The sequence below is a fragment of the Ranitomeya variabilis genome, chromosome 8, assembly GCF_051348905.1.
Source record: "Ranitomeya variabilis isolate aRanVar5 chromosome 8, aRanVar5.hap1, whole genome shotgun sequence".
NCBI classification, from domain to species: domain Eukaryota; kingdom Metazoa; phylum Chordata; class Amphibia; order Anura; family Dendrobatidae; genus Ranitomeya; species Ranitomeya variabilis.
Window position 1 is genome coordinate 152,422,948 of NC_135239.1, and position 16,666 is coordinate 152,439,613.

Sequence of the window (16,666 nt, forward strand, 5' to 3'; positions counted from 1 at the left end):
ATACAAGGGGGAGGAAACTGAGCCATTCATACAAGGGGGAGGAAACTGAGCCATTCATACAAGGGGGCGGAAACTGAGCCATTCATACAAGGGGGAGGAAAGCTGAGCCATTCATACAAGGGGGGGGGGGAACTGAGCCATTCATACAAGGGGGGAAACTGAGCCATTCATACAAGGGGGGAAAGCTGGGGCATTCATACAAGGGGGGGAAAGCTGGGCCATTCATACAAGGGGGAGAAAACTGAGCCATTCATACAAGGGGGCGGAAACTGAGCCATTCATAGAAGGGGGGAAAGCTGGGCCATTCATACAAGGGGGAGAAAACTGAGCCATTCATACAAGGGGGCGGAAACTGAGCCATTCATACAAGGGGGGAAAGCTGAACCATTCATACAAGGGGGAGGAAAGCTGAGCCATTCATACAAGGGGGGGAAGCTGAGCCATTCATACAAGGAGGAGGAAAGCTGAGCCATTCATACAAGGGGGGGAGCTGAGCCATTCATACAAAGGGGGAAAGCTGAGCCATTCATACAAGGGGGAGGAAAGCTGAGCCATTCATTCAAGGGGGGAGAGCTGAGCCATTTATGAAAGGGGGGGAAGCTGGGCCATTCATACAAGGGGGAAAGCTGATCCATTCATACAAGGGGGAGGAAAGCTGAACCATTCATACAAGGGGGAGGAAAGCTGATCCATTCATACAAGATGGGAGGAGGGAACAATTTGAGTGGGGATGAGGGGATTTATTATGTGTGGGGACAATTGGAGTGGGGATGGAGGGATTTATTGTGTGTGGGGACAATTTGAGTGAGGATAGGGGGATTTATTATGTGTGGGGAGAATTGGAGTGAGGATGGGGGATTTATTGTGTGGGGGGATATTTGATGACACAAAATGAAGAGCAAAGGGGGAGATGGGGAAACAGTATGGGGGAATGGGGGGCATGTATGAGGAAACCGTACTGGGGAATGGGGGGCATGTATGAGGAAACAGTACTAGGCAATGGGGGGCATGTATGAGGAAACAGTACGGGGGAATGGGGGCATGTATGAGAAAACAGTACTGGGGAATGGGGGGCATGTATGGGCAATGGGGGCATGTATGAGGAAACAGTACGGCGGGATGGGTGCAGACAGTATGGGGAGCGAACGGGGGAATGTATGCGGGCACAGTATGAGTAGCGATGTGAAAACTGTATGTGGACAGAGTACGGGGAGTGAGGTTGATGGGATGTGTGCAGACACAGTATGCGGGATAGCGGCAATACCACGTGGGAAATGAATCCTGGTTAGTATATGGAGATTGCAATATGCACTGGTCACTTTTCTATTGGGATTTATTATATATGACTTGGCGATGTGCACGTGAAAGATATATCTCCCTTTATTTATTGCATACAGACTACATTACTTGGATTTATATATAGAGTTACGAGCACTTTGTCTGTATTTATATAAATGAAATTTGATATTTTTAGATTGGTTTCCCCACTATCATAGATATATTGCAAAGAATTGTATACCATTATTATGAAAAATTCAGGTTATGGGTGGTATTCTGCTCCCTCCGGTTTTTAGAATTGTTGTATATGTTTTTTAATAATATTTTTTGTGTGTTGGTTTGGATTGGTGTTTCTGATAAAATTTAAAATAAAATTATTTATATTTTGAACATTCTTTGAGTTTTGGATTATTTTTTTATATAGAATTTTTCAAGTGGTTCCCTTTATGAACAGTATGGGGAGTCAGGTGCACAGGCAGTATAGAAAGCGAGGGGGTAAATATATGAGGAGACAGTATGGTGAACAGGAGGGATGTGAGAGGAGACAGTATGAGGAGAGTGGGGAATAGTGTGATGAGACAGTATGGGGGAGAAAAGTGAATGGGCACAGAAAAGAAACTGAGTAGTGGGTTCGTAGCATGGGGGACAGTGTAAGGGTACAGCCAGGAGCAGACAGTATACCAAGGAGGGGGAGTGTGATGAGAGTGTACAGTATAAATACTGGGCCCTATAGGGGGGACACAGTGTGAGTGGACAGTGTGAAGAGTGGGCCGGTATAGAAACGAGAGGTCAGTGTAAAGAGCATGTACCATAAGGGGGTCATGCTTTGTGCAGACAATATAGTGAGGGGCAATTTTTCATTCAGGAGCATTATAATGACACTTGTGTCTTTAATGGCATCATGTGGAGATTTTCTGCAAAAGAGCGGAGAAGATGGAGGTCTGCAGAGACAGCTGTGGATGAGAAAACTCATCATGGGGTCTGTACAAGATGAAGAAAAGAAGGAGAATGGCTCCAGAGGCAATGTCATCTATCAGGTACCTGGATGTAAATGTTATTTGTGATACTAACTCTCATGTTTTATTTATGTTAGGAGCATTAAAGGGGATGTCCAGGTTTGTAATGAGTCTGCAGTCATTCTTTATGACTGCAGACTTCTGACTTCTCACAGTGCGCACTGCACGCTGTCAGGATTCTCTCGTGCCGGCGATTTACATACATGCGGTCACGTGCTGACTTGACATATGTGGCTTCACTCTATGAAAATGAACTGAGCGAAGCCAGGAACGTCTAGTCGGAATGTAGTCAGAAGTATACAAATCACATGCTTGTGCTGACATGACTGTCCTACGGCAAGGGAGAATCCTAAAAGTGTGCAGTGCATGCGTTGTGAGAATTCAGAAGCCTGCGATGTCAGGATTCAGCTCTGCAGGTTCCAGTAGTTGTCACATGGACACTTCACTCACATGCGACTTTCGCACTTATGGTCCTGTGACAACGAGCTTCTCTTCCTGCTTCTCTCTGTTTTTCAATGAACATTGAGAGTATTAGGAAGAGGAGCTGGTGGGTACATGACTAAGTGTGCAAATCGCATATGTCCTTGGGGGGGCGCCAAACTGAATTCTTGCTCCGGGTGCCAGAAAACTGACATACACCTCTGCCGCTATGCCACTGCAAGCGGTGATTACCTTGTGCGGTGGAGGGATGCCTGTGCACAGGCAGTGAGGCAGGGACTGAGGGTGTGCACAGAGAGAATGGAGACCCGGAGACTGCCCGTCCCAGTCTACGCCGTAGCCTGGAGCCCTCATTATCATAGGAATATGTCAGTTAATAATTTGTTTTTGTAAAGCTTTATAGTGTAGTTTTAGGTCAGAGAGGGATGGTTAGTGATGAGCTAGCAAGGTGCAGGGACAGGTAGTGATGTCTCTTTGCGGACATCTGCGGCACTTTGCGGTGCGGTTTTGCACTTGCGGTGAGACAAAAAAAACACTTCTAGCAGCGTCTTTTTCCATTGCTGCAAGTACCGCATTTGCCGGATCGCAGCAAAACCGCAAGTGCCCCACATGTCCGCAAGTCCCATAGGGATTGAATGAGGCCGAACACAGTGTTGCCGTAAGTGATCCATTACGCAGCTGATGCGGAAAAACTGCCGGATCTGCTGCAAAAGGCGACTTTCACATCAGCGATTTTTGCCAAAGTCACTGCCGATAGTGTCATACTCACCAATGGGGGAGGCAGCACTAAAAGTGCCTAGGGCAGCAGAAAGTCTAAATTCGGCCCTGCATGTTGGTGCCTTACCTGATAAAGAGAACTCCATTGCCTCCACGCATGATATCACCCTCCCCGAAGGGAAGGCAACATCACTGTAACAACCAGTTACCTGGGGTGTTACACAAGATAACAGATTGTCATTGAAGGAAACATGAATGCGGCCAAGTACAGAGATATCTTGGATGGAAACCTCTTCCAGAGTGCTCTGGACCTCAGACTTGGCCGAAGGTTCACCTTCCAACAAGACAATGCACCTAAGTACACAGCTAAAATAACAAAGGAGTGGCTTCAGAACAACTCTGTGACCATTCTTGACTGGCCCAGCCTGTACAGAGTGAATCAAGTGACTTATGCCAAGTACTGTCCATGCAGTGGGGTTGGGGGCCCAGATCTTCACAGAGGCCCACCGGGGGATTGTCCTGGTACTCTATCGGCCAGTCCGAGCCTGGTGCTATGCATAGTAGTGCATCACAAACATATTATCACACCTCTAACTACTCTATAACTCAAACAGAGGAAACCATGTTTATTCACCTCTGCAACGTATCAGCTGCCTCTAGCTTGAAACTGAAGCATTCTATGGGTGGATAGGGAAGGTTTCTCCTGCTTGAAGTGCTGCCTCAGTCTCTATATTTGCTTGAAGGGACGCTAAGAATCAAGTCTTTAAAAGCATGTACCGGATATTTTCAAACCTCTTACAAGTGACTTATGGCTCCATAAGATGGTGGAACCCTATCGACTGCAAGAAAACTATTATAAGACAGGTTAACAATATTTCTGTTATCAGGATAGATATAAATTCTGGACCTGCTTAGGTGTGATAATATCTTCATGATACAAAAGGATACGCAGTATGAGTTCCCAATGTGTATATTGTCTATAGATAACTTCTAGTGTAATACAAACATTGCTCGGATACAAAGATGAAGAAAATCTCTGCTCCTTAGGCACATTAGTTTGTTTTCTCGTGAAAACCAATCCGTGTTTTTTTTGTCAAAGTGCTGGACTCATTTAGGTCCATGTCAGTTTTTGCAATCTTTACTGCATCTGTTCATCTTGTAGAAAGAAAAAAATTCTTAGCTTCGCCTACCCATTAAGCATTAAAATATGGACAGGACACAGATGACATCCATTTTTTTTCTCTGGGCTATTGACTTACGTTGGCGAGTTTGATCCACAACATGGACCAAAATAGGACATGTCTCTGCTTATTTTTTTTTGCCAACAAATGATCTGCATAAAAAAAAACAAAAAGGCACAATAATTATAGGTTGCACTTGACCAAACCCCCCCCCCCCCACACTCTTACCCATTTGTTTTCTGTAAACTAGACTTGTGATCAGAGGCACAATCATCTCATTCAGCCAAGGATGACGTGAAGGTTTGCATTAGGCCAGACTAACTTACCACAGCATTTACACTAGTCTGTGGACTGATCTACCACAAGACCTACAATTGACTGTGGAGAGACTGACTGCAGCATATACAATAGATTGCGTACTAATCAATCATAGCATGTATATGAGAGGGTGGACTGACCAATCAAAACATTTGCACTAAAATGTGGACTGATCAGATCAACCACAGCACCTACACTGGACTGTAGACGGACTGATTAAGGAGTGTACACTAGACTGTGGACTGATCGACCACAGCATATACACTAGACTGTGGACTGATCGACCACAGCATATACACTAGACTGTTGACTGATCGACCACAGCATATGCACCAGACTGTAGACTGATCAACCACAGCATGTACACTAGACGGTGGACTTACCGACTGCAGCGTCTACACAAAACTGTTGGACGGACAGACTGTGAACATGCATTAGTGTCTGGACTGACCAAATACAGCACTTACACAAGACTGTGGACTGATTGACCACAACACATACACCAGAATATAGACTTATGTATGTGCTGTAGTTCTCCAAGCACCATGCACCTAAGCATCTCTTGACTCAAAAATCACTCTGGAGTACATTTCTCTCTGACCCTATACGACTTAATTGCTCAATACTTCAGCACCATGACACAATCACATTGGACTTCTACAGAGCTCAGGTTGATGCTGGCTGCCCCTTACCAAAAAAAGATCACAGTGGTGCTCAAATAGCATCACGGTCTATATCACACAAACAGGATGTGCACAAGATATCAGGATCACAACATGCTCTCAATGATACATACCCATGATTCTGAATCACAAAATCCATAAGTCTGATTCCCATGCTATAGCCCATTGCCTTCACAGGTTATTGTCTTACTGAGCCACTGCATCTTATCTCCTTAGGCAAATATCCCAGGGGCTGAGTTGGCACTTGCTGCTGCAACTGGTTCATCCCTGACACATCTCTCAGCAGGTGCAGTATTCTTTGTAGATCTCCATTGAGCCTTCTCTTTATCTGGAACGTCTACACCCCTTCAGATTCAATTCTCTAATATCTTAGTGCAGGGAACCTCTACATGCCATGTGGCCTCAGACCTAACCTGAGTCAATTCCTGCCTGCAGCTCTTTGTATAACCTCCTCATCCAATGCCTAAACCCCATAACCTCCCTATCCAACATCACTGAAGGGGGGCTTAATTGTCTCCTCTCCAAATCGCACCTCACCACCTGTGCGCTCGACCCCATCCCATCCCACCTCCTCCTCAACCTCACCACCACACTTATGCCATCCCTAACCCACCTTTTCAACCTATCACTAACTTCTGGTACCTTCCCTTCTGCTTTCAAACATGCCACAATCATGCCTATCCTTAAAAATCCAACCCTCGATCCAACTGCTATGTCCAGCTATCGTCCAATATCACTGCTCCCATTCGCTTCCAAACCACCGGAGTAGCACGTCCATGCTGAACTTTCCTCCCACCTCTCATCTAACTTGCTCTTTGACAATCTACAATCTGGTTTCCGCCTCACTCAACTGAGACAGCCTTGACCAAAATCACTAATGACTTACTTACAGCTAAAGCTAACGGACAATACTCTGTACTCTTCCTTCTAGACCTGTCCTCTGCTTTCGACACAGTTGACCACTGCCTCCTACTACAGATCCTCTCCTCCTTTGGCATCAAAGACCTCGCCCTATCCTGGATCGCCTCGTACCTTTCCAACCGCACTTTCAGCGTCTCCCACTCCCACACTACCTCCTCATCCCACCCTCTCTCTGTTGGAGTCCCAATGGCTCTGTTCTAGGATCCCTACTCTTCTCAATCTATACACTTGGCCTTGGACAATTCATAAAGTCTCATGGTTTCAAGTACCACCTTAATGCTGATGACACTCAGATCTACCTTTCTTGCCCAGACATCACCGCTCTGCTGTCCAGAATCCCGGAGTGTCTATCAGCCATATCCTCCTTCTTCTCCTCTCGCTTCCTCAAGCTCAATGTGGACAAATCTGAACTCATCATCTTTCCTCCATCCCATAGATCTTCCTTACCTGACCTATCTATCGCAATTAACGACATTGTGCTTTCCCCCCGTACTGGAAGTCCGCTGCCTCTGAGTAACCTTTGACTCTGCGCTGTCCTTCAAACCACACATCCAAGCTCTCTCCACCTCCTGTTGCCTCCAGCTCAAAAATATCTCCAGAATCCATCCTTTCCTCAACCGTCAATCTGCTAAAATTCTTGTGCATGCCCTCATCATCTCCCACCTTGACTACTGCAACATCCTTTTCTGTGGCCTCCCTGGTAACACCCTTGCATCTCTCCAGTACATCCTTAACTCTGCTGCCCGACTAATTCATCTTTCTCCTCGCTACTCCTCCGCTTCCCCCCTCTGCAAATCTCTTCACTGGCTCCCATTCCCTCAGCGTATCCAGTTCAAATTACTAATACTGACCTACAAAGCCATCCATAACCTGTCTCCTTCATATATCTCTGAACTAATCTCCCAATATCTTCCCTCACGTAATCTCCGGTCCTCCCAATACCTCCTTCTCTCCTCCACATTTATTCGCTCCTCATCCAACTGCCTCCAAGACTTCTCCCAAATATCCCCCATCCTCTGGAATTCTTTGCCCCAACACGTCTGACTATCAACCACATTCGTATCCTTCAGACGGAACCTGAAAACCCACCTCTTCAGGAAAGCCTACAGCCTGCACTGACCCCGCTGCCTCCTCATCACTACCGGAGATACAGCCTCACCAACAACAGAGTTCCTGCAAACCTCAAACTATTGTTTCCTTCCCCTTAATCCTGTAGAATGTAAGCCCGCAAGGGCAGGGTCCTCCCCCTCTGTATCAGTCTGTCATTGTTAGTTTGTTTACTGTAAGTGATATCTGTAATTTGTATGTAACCCCTTCTCATGTACAGCACCATGGATTCAATGGTGCTATATAAATAAATAATAATAATCTCCGCTCTACAGCAACTGCAACATCTAGTGATCACCAGTTTGACAGCATAGCACATATAACAAAGGTGGTGCATAACACTGCTGAACAAAATATTTATAACTTTATCAAAAGTATATATATATATATATATATATATATATATATATATATACAGTGTATATATATATATATATATATATATATACACACACACACACAAAGTGGCTTGCGAAACTATTCACCCCCTAGGCTTTTTACCAATCATACATCACAACCAGTGATTAAAGGTCACAGAGGCTGCAACACCATTAAAGGCCCCGTCTCACATAGTGATTTACCAACGATCACGACCAGCGATACGACCTGGCCGTGATCGTTGGTAAGTCGTTGTGTGGTCGCTGGGGAGCTGTCACACAGACAGCTCTCTCCAGCGACCAACGATCAGGGGAACGACTTCGGCATCGTTGAAACTGTCTTCAACGATGCCGAAGTCCCCCTGCAGCACCCGGGTAACCAGGGTAAACATCGGGTTACTAAGCGCAGGGCCGCGCTTAGTAACCCGATGTTTACCCTGGTTACCAGCGTAAATGTAAAAAAAAAAAACACTACATACTCACCATCTGATGTCCGTCAGGTCCCTTGCCGTCTGCTTCCTGCTCTGACTGAGTGCCGCCGTACAGTGAGAGCAGAGCACAGCGGTGACGTCACCGCTGTGCTGTACTTTCACTGTACGGCGGCACTCAGTCAGAGCAGGAAGCGGACGGCAAGGGACCTGACCGACATCAGATGGTGAGTATGTAGTGTTTGTTTTTTTTTACATTTACGCTGGTAACCAGGGTAAACATCGGGTTACTAAGCGCGGCCCTGCGCTTAGTAACCCGATGTTTACCCTGGTTACCAGTGAAGACATCGCTGGATCGGTGTCACACACACCGATTCAGCGATGTCAGCGGGGCCTCAACGACCAAAAAAAGGTCCAGGCCATTCCGACACGACCAGCGATCTCACAGCAGGGGCCTGATCGCTGGTACGTGTCACACATAGCGAGATCGCTACTGAGGTCGCTGTTGCGTCACAAAACTTGTGAATGGCCTTAGTTGAAAGCAAGAAAAAAGTGCATATAGCGCTAAAGTGCAAAGCATGAGAAACATGTAAATATTCAGCAGGAGATATAAATAAATATACGGGCTATAAATAATGCATATAAGCATATAAGGGAAAAGAGAACTTATACCAATGGCAAATAAAGCTCCACGTGACGCTGACCGGTAGTGACGTCCGAGACGGCGTGTTGTAAGCAAGCGCCATTAATAACCGCTGCCACCACTGCCTATATCCGCTATATAAACCCCTGTATGGCCATTGCGGCTATGACTATCCCCCTGGACGAAGCATAACGCGAAACGCGCGTCGGGGTTCATTTACTGATCTGCAATCCTGGGTAAATATGCCTTGACCTTTCCTTATACCTTGCACTTTAGCGCTATATGCACTTTCTCTGGCCAATATATAGGTAGGCTCATTTGCCACAGTTAGGACTATTGTAGCCTGTGTACATTTTGCTGTAGGCAGTTTGACACACATTGTTTACAACTGAGGCCATCTATGCGGCTTATTTGCCATTGGTATAAGTTCTCTTTTCCCTTATATGCTTATATGCATTATTTATAGCCCGTATATTTATTTATATCTCCTGCTGAATATTTACATGTTTCTCATGCTTTGCACTTTAGCGCTATATGCACTTTTTTCTGGCCATTATATATTTAGGCTCATATGCCATAATTAGGGCCATTATAGCTTGTGCATATTAAGCTGTAGGCAGTTTTGCCACACATTGCTTTCAACTAAGGCCATTCATGCGGCTTATTTACTATTGGTGTAAGTTCCTTTTCAGTATATGCTTACATGCATTATTTATAGTCCGTATACTTATGTATATCTTCTGCTGAGTATTTATATGTTTCTCATGCTTTGCACTTTAGCGCTATATGCACTTTTTTCTGGCCATTATATATGTAGGCTCATATGCCACAATTGGGGCCATTATAGCCTGTGCATATTATGTTGTAGGCAGTTTGCCACATATTGTTTATAACTGAGGCCATCAATGCGTTTTATCTACTATTAGTGTAAGCTTTTTTTCATTATATGTTTATATGTACTCATATTTATTTATATTTCTTGCTTAGAATCTACATGTTGTTCTTTAGATGTAACTTATATATATAGTGAAAGTACATTTTGATATATATATTGTTGCGGGCTATATATGCACTTGTTTATTTCCTTAGTAATTTTGGGATCATTAGATTGTTTATAGGTATTTTTGGTATATTTTACCTTTGCAGACAGTATATTCTGTCTCATGTACTGCCACTGACTGCTATTGGACTTGTTTAGTTTTTAATGTGTATTAATAAAACTTTGTTTTTTTATTGGCATCAAGCTTCCGTCTTCTTTATATTTTGATAAGAATAATGTAGGATGTATTGGGGAAGATGGAGGAGACATTAAAGGCATACAGAGACACAGAGACCGTGCAGACAGCCGTGAATGGCGCTGCAAGGCCAAAAAAAGCTCCTCTATGTAATCCTATATAGTATTTTTCCACAATCTAGCAGGATACGGATGAAAAGCCACTAATAGGATAAATTTGAAAAAATGCAGCAGGCTGCACTAATTGAAAAACGGACAATGGAACGGTATGAGGCAGTGACGCACCCTGAGCTGACTACTACCAGCGGTGGCTGCAGACCGGACTACAGAGTGAGCTGCACTCACACAGACACCTTGCAGACAGCCGTGAACAGCGCTGCAAGGCAAAAAAAGGTTCTCACACAGCGGTTGCTAAATTAGCCTGGGTAAAGCATAATGAAGCAAATCGCTATCTCTAAACTGGCCCTCAGTCAGAACACAGCATCCTGTCCCTAACTGAATTCACAGCAGAGTGAACCCAAAATGGCGGCGGCGGCTTTTATAGTGCATCATGACATCATTTCAGCAGCCAATCACAGCCATGCCAGTAGTTACATGTCTAACATGCAGATCAGGATGTGCCCACACTTCTAATGATTCCTCATTGGCTGAATTCTGGCTCTTTGAATTATGGGAACTTCCGATTCCGGTATCCAATATACTGAAAGTATCGGAACTCGGTGTCGGAATTCCGATACCGCGAATATCGGCCGATACCCAATACTTGCGGTATCGGAATGCTCAACACTATCCAACAGACAATCTGTGATCATCCTTGAAGATTGCTGTTCACCAGAGGAAACCATCTAACTTGAAGGAGCTGGAGCAGTTTTGCCTTGAGGAATGGGCAAAAATGCCAGTGGCAAGATGTGGAAAGCTCATATAGACTTATCCAAAGCGACCTTCAGCTGTAACTTCCCTAAAAGGAACATCTACAATGTACTGACTTTAGGAGGGTGAATACTTATGCACACTGAAATTTTTAGTTATTTTGTCCTATTTGTTGTTTGCATCACAATAAAAAGAAAACTGAATGTTCACAGTTGTATGCATGTTCTTTACATTAAATGATTCAAATCCTCAAAAAAAGTAACATTCCAGGTTTTGAGGTAGCAAAACACAGAAAAAATGCTAAGGGGTGAATACTTTCTCAAGCCACTGTATATACTTTATATGAGATTATATTTGGATATATTTATACACATACTGTATGTTGTATATATAGTAATATACTGTATATTGTCTATTAATTTGTAAAGCGCTGCGGAATATGTTGGCGCTATATAAATAAAAATTATTATTATTATTATTATTATGCAAGTTGGACATATATTGTAATTCTATGTATTAGAATATCATTTACACACCAACAACCTGCTGTCTATATATTGTGAGCAATGTCTCAGAACAGACATACGTTGCACATATTAAACAGTGTTAAAAGCACCACTTCCAGAAATAATTAGAATAAATTTGGGTCTCATTAGCATCGCATCCAATGTCCATAATGTGTCCATGTGTCTGTGTGCAGAGAATGATGTCAGCCTTGGATAGGGTCTGACTGTAGAAGCGGAGGAGAGGAGGAGTTGGAGAGAGTTCATAAGAAAGTCAGAGAAGATATTCCAGCCATAAGGATTTCAAGATATTACAATGGTCCAGTTAACAGCAAACATGCGACTGACAAATTTGGATATCTAACGACGACGTGAAATCCTGGAACAAGGTAAATTTACAGGTGATCTAATATAGAATTATTATACTTAACTGTGTGGTTCCCATTCTGGGAGATTTACATGGGAAACTTTGTAATCATACATGTCACTCCAGAGAGCATTTTTACCCTTTTTTACTGTTGTGAGTAGTGTTTTCATGTTGCTAATGAAGTGCGGTCTTCTGTACATTTTACACTTTCCCAATTAGCATCTGTCTATTCAAACCAAGTATGACTCAATGTGTTATTTTACAAGAAGTATAATTTATACTGGATAACATGACATTACTATGTCTGCAGAGACAAAAACATATCTTAGGTTGGAAAACTATTTAATATGACTATACACTTTGCTACAAGGGCTGTCTTCAGAAAATCACATAACAGGATCTTTTTGGATGAAGTCACAATTTATCATCATAGCGATGGCTTATACACTGATCGTACACATGCAGACACCAATACACAGCAGTATATAACACACATATATAGTACATCCAACACAAACACACATCAGTATATAATGTATAACACACATAAGATAACACATATCATAGCGATGGCTGATACACTGATCGTACACATGGTGACACCAATACACAGCAGTATATAACACACATATATAGTACATCCAACACAAACACACATCAGTATATAATGTATAATACACATAAGATAACACATATCATAGTAATGGCTGATACACTGATCGCACACATGCAGATCCACACACACACACATCAGTATATAACACACACAGTACTTACAAAACACACACTTCAGTATATAATGTATAATACACATAAGATAACACATATCATAGTGATGGCTTAGACACAGATTGCACACATGCAGATCCAGATCCACACACACACAGACATCAGTATATAACACACACAGTACTTACAAAACACACACTTCAGTATATAACACACAACACAAACACCATAACACACACAGTATATACAACACACACATTAGTATATAACACAACACACACACAGCCTAACACACACAGTGTGTACAACACACACATTAGTATATAAATACACACACAGCCTAACAAACGCAAACATTACACACACATATTTGATATTGATTTTATGACACTTCATAGTGGATGCATATTTCTTGCTGGTATATGATGCTCAGTCTAACGCGTATCTGTCATCAGAATGTTTCCCAATTAAAGCCAGCATTTTACAATGACACATTTATTCAGCTTTTATATCAAAAAGGCACAAAATGTACAGTAAGTTTTGTATAACAGCCACAAAGTAAGAAAACAGCAGACACTTATTTTAGGTTTATTATATTCATATTTTTGTATTTTGGGGCCTTTTCATGTAATTTCGGTGTGAACCTGTGCTGCTGCTGATAGGTTTGCTCAGTAGATGATATAGCAGAAAAGTTTCATGCCAGTTACCAGTATATGGTTTGTATGAAAAAACATAAGCATATACTGTGCATAATATAGTAAAATATGATATCAGTATTAGACATGCAATAGTATTCTATGGATTCCTAAATCTGCATGTCTGTATTCCTAAATCTGTAAAAAGAAAAAAATGGAAACATAGAAACACCTAATCTATGGTGAAATCATGTCAACTCACTTTTTTCAGTCAGAGACTAGTGTGCCACTATGCAAGCAACAATATAACCATTATAGCCGCAATACAGTGACAGTCATAGGAAATATTAAGATCCCTAAAGCCACTCTAGTGAGGGGGCATTCACCCCCCTCCCTCCTTCTCTCTCACACAACATTGCAGTAGGAAAAAGCTAACATTTTAATAGAATAGCACTCAGACCAGTGTTAATCTATGGAGTAACTCACATCACCGTATTTTTTCTTAGTCGTTTTCGACATGCATGTAAAATCGCAGCAAGCTGCGATTGTACGCGTATATCATTCTAGATTCACCAATGCAAGCCTATGGGTGCGAGAAAAACTCAGACACCAAACGGATCATTCGTCTAGCATGCGAGAAATACGCACACATTTTCCTCATTTCAGCCCATTGAGCCATTAAATTAAATGGAGAAAATCAGTGAGAAATGTAAAGTCATACGCATGTCATATGGATGCATAGGTGCAAAGAAAATCGCATCATCGCATTGCAAACGCTTTATACATGGATGACCATATGGAGAACACTTGTGTGCCTCTCCACAGGGAGACTCGGACCGATTTTCCATATGACGCCGGCGTTAGGTGCAGAATTGCACAATGGACATAGGGAGGTGGGTAAATTACACATAGCCAGGGAGTGAGGAAACGAATTAAAGTATGAATAGTTAACCATTCAAGTTCCTTTTGAACCCCAGACTCCCTACAGAGTACAGATAATTAGTCAGGAAAGATCATTCCTGAGATCCAGATACCAAAAGTGACGTATTTACACATAGAGAAGTGGAAAAGTCTCCTTTGTCCCAAGAAAGACATCCTGCGTAGTGATGAAAAAGTGTACTGGTTGCTCGGGTTTTCCCGAGCACTCTCGGGTGACCTCCGAGTATTTATTATGACTGCTCGGAGATTTAGTTTTCATCGGGGCAGCTGAATGATTTACAGCTATTAGCCAGGCTGATACATGCGTGGCCCTGCACTTAGTAACCCAATGTTTACCCTGGTTACCCGGGTGCTGCAAGGGGACTTCGGCATCGTTGAAGACAGTTTCAACGATGCCGAAGTCGTTCCCCTGATCGTTGGTCGCTGGAGAGAGCTGTCTGTGTGACAGCTCCCCAGCGACCACACAACGACTTACCAACGATCACGGCCAGGTCGTATCGCTGGTCGTGATCGTTGGTAAGTCATTTAGTGTAACGGTACCTTAAGGGCAAGCCTTCTGCAGACATCTCTGCCTGCAGCTTATCTCCTGGAGAACAAAGAGATAAGCAGTCTGAAATCACACATGTCTGATCGGCATCTCCCCAACAATCAGTGAGCTGATGCCCCCATGCACATCAGTGTCGGCTGAACCCATCAATATCAGCAGATCCTAATGTGTATGGGGGGCTTTAAACTAATAGTCTACATATTAAGCTATGACTCTACCTTTTTTAGACCCCAGGCAGCAGTGTTAAACCATTAGTACTCAACACCCAAAAGTGGGCTAAAGAGAAGTAATTTTGGAGTGTGGATGACCATGGACTTGATCTATCATCTGCTGTTCAGAAAGTTGAATCCAGCTGGATGTACAGAATTTTATAATTAGTGAAGTCCAAGCCTCAAAAGAAAAACAAAGTACTAATTAGGATTTTTATTCTTGACGATTAAATCAATGTTAAGAGACTTCATATTTCTTACTGACTGATCTGAAAAGCATAGGTCATGAAAGAAAATAATCTGATTTTCATTTGTTTAAGGCATGTTTCCAAAAACCAGAATGTTCTTATTAAATAAACATTTTGAGCAGATTTATTTAAAAGCTTATTCCCCCCAAAAAAACAACTTACAGCCTATTTAATAGATATGTGAGAACTTGCTGATCGCTCAGGGTCCTGGCTGTAGCACTCACAGTTCCCATGGAAGAAATTCAGACATCCGAGGTAACAGCAAAGTAGATAATTAGTGGCCGCTGATTAGCTACAGCGCTCACGTGACATAACACACACAACACTCACTCTGGAATGGCGCCAGCGTTGGAGACGTGTATAAGGTTTTTTATATTAATGGGGGACTGCGGCAATTAAAAAGTGGTTGTCCAGGGGGTGGAGTTATGAATTTTATTTTTTATTAGTTTTGTTGCATCCTTGTATTTACATTTGCCAGTAAAGGAACCTACTCCAGCTCTGGATTTATGATATAATTTATGCCAATTTGTGGTGAACATTATTGTAAATTTATTGAGCTTTCAGAGGCAAAACAAACATGCATCAAAATGTTTTTTCAGCTAGAAGTTACATAATAAATGACCTCCAATATTCTGTGTTATATTCTCAGTGTGGCGAATCCATATTCACCATGATTAATACTCAGCATACTGCCTGTATAGTCCTGGTATATGGTCTCTGTTAAGGGAAGGACACTGGAGTGACCACGCAGATCCCACTGATGCCACCAGATGACAAGGAGGACACCAGAGAGATCATGCAGAATCCCACCACTGCCACCACCATTCATTTATACAGGCTGACTGGACATCTGATTTCTGGTAGCATATGGATTTGGAGTGTGGTTTGCAGAACAAAAGGAATAGAACTATTATATCTCATATTGGTCACTGTCAAGGGAATGACACCACAGTGACCACGCAGATCCCACCAACTGACGAGGACACCGGAGAGATCATGCAGAATCCCACCACTGCCACCACCCTTCGTCTGACTGGACATCTGATTTTTAGTAGCATATGGATTTGGAGTGTGGCTTACAGAACAAAAGGGACAGAACTATTACATTTAATATTTAATCCAGAATAGGTAGTGTTTATAAAAATATACAAAAGATTTTACAAAGGAGACGAAACAATACAGCATATACAATAACAGTAAATAAACAGGATCAAAGAAGGAACGTACTACACTGATCACAGAGATAATTTGGCTTAGGGAAAAAGAGCACTTAGATTA

The 16,666-nt window shown here is 42.7% G+C and overlaps 1 protein-coding gene across 2 annotated transcripts in view; it reads left to right on the plus strand.

Moving 5' to 3' along the window:
• The first annotated feature begins 11,975 nt into the window (after nt 1–11,975).
• LOC143788481 (uncharacterized) overlaps nt 11,976–16,666 on the plus strand; it is an 88,888-nt gene continuing 84,197 nt past the window's right edge. Inside the window, exon 1 of one of the 2 annotated variants that reach the window (XM_077278175.1) lies at nt 11,976–12,115. The gene's annotated coding sequence lies outside the window, so the exon portion shown is untranslated. The remainder of the gene's footprint in view (nt 12,116–16,666) is intronic. The other variant, XM_077278174.1, reaches the window with a different exon arrangement.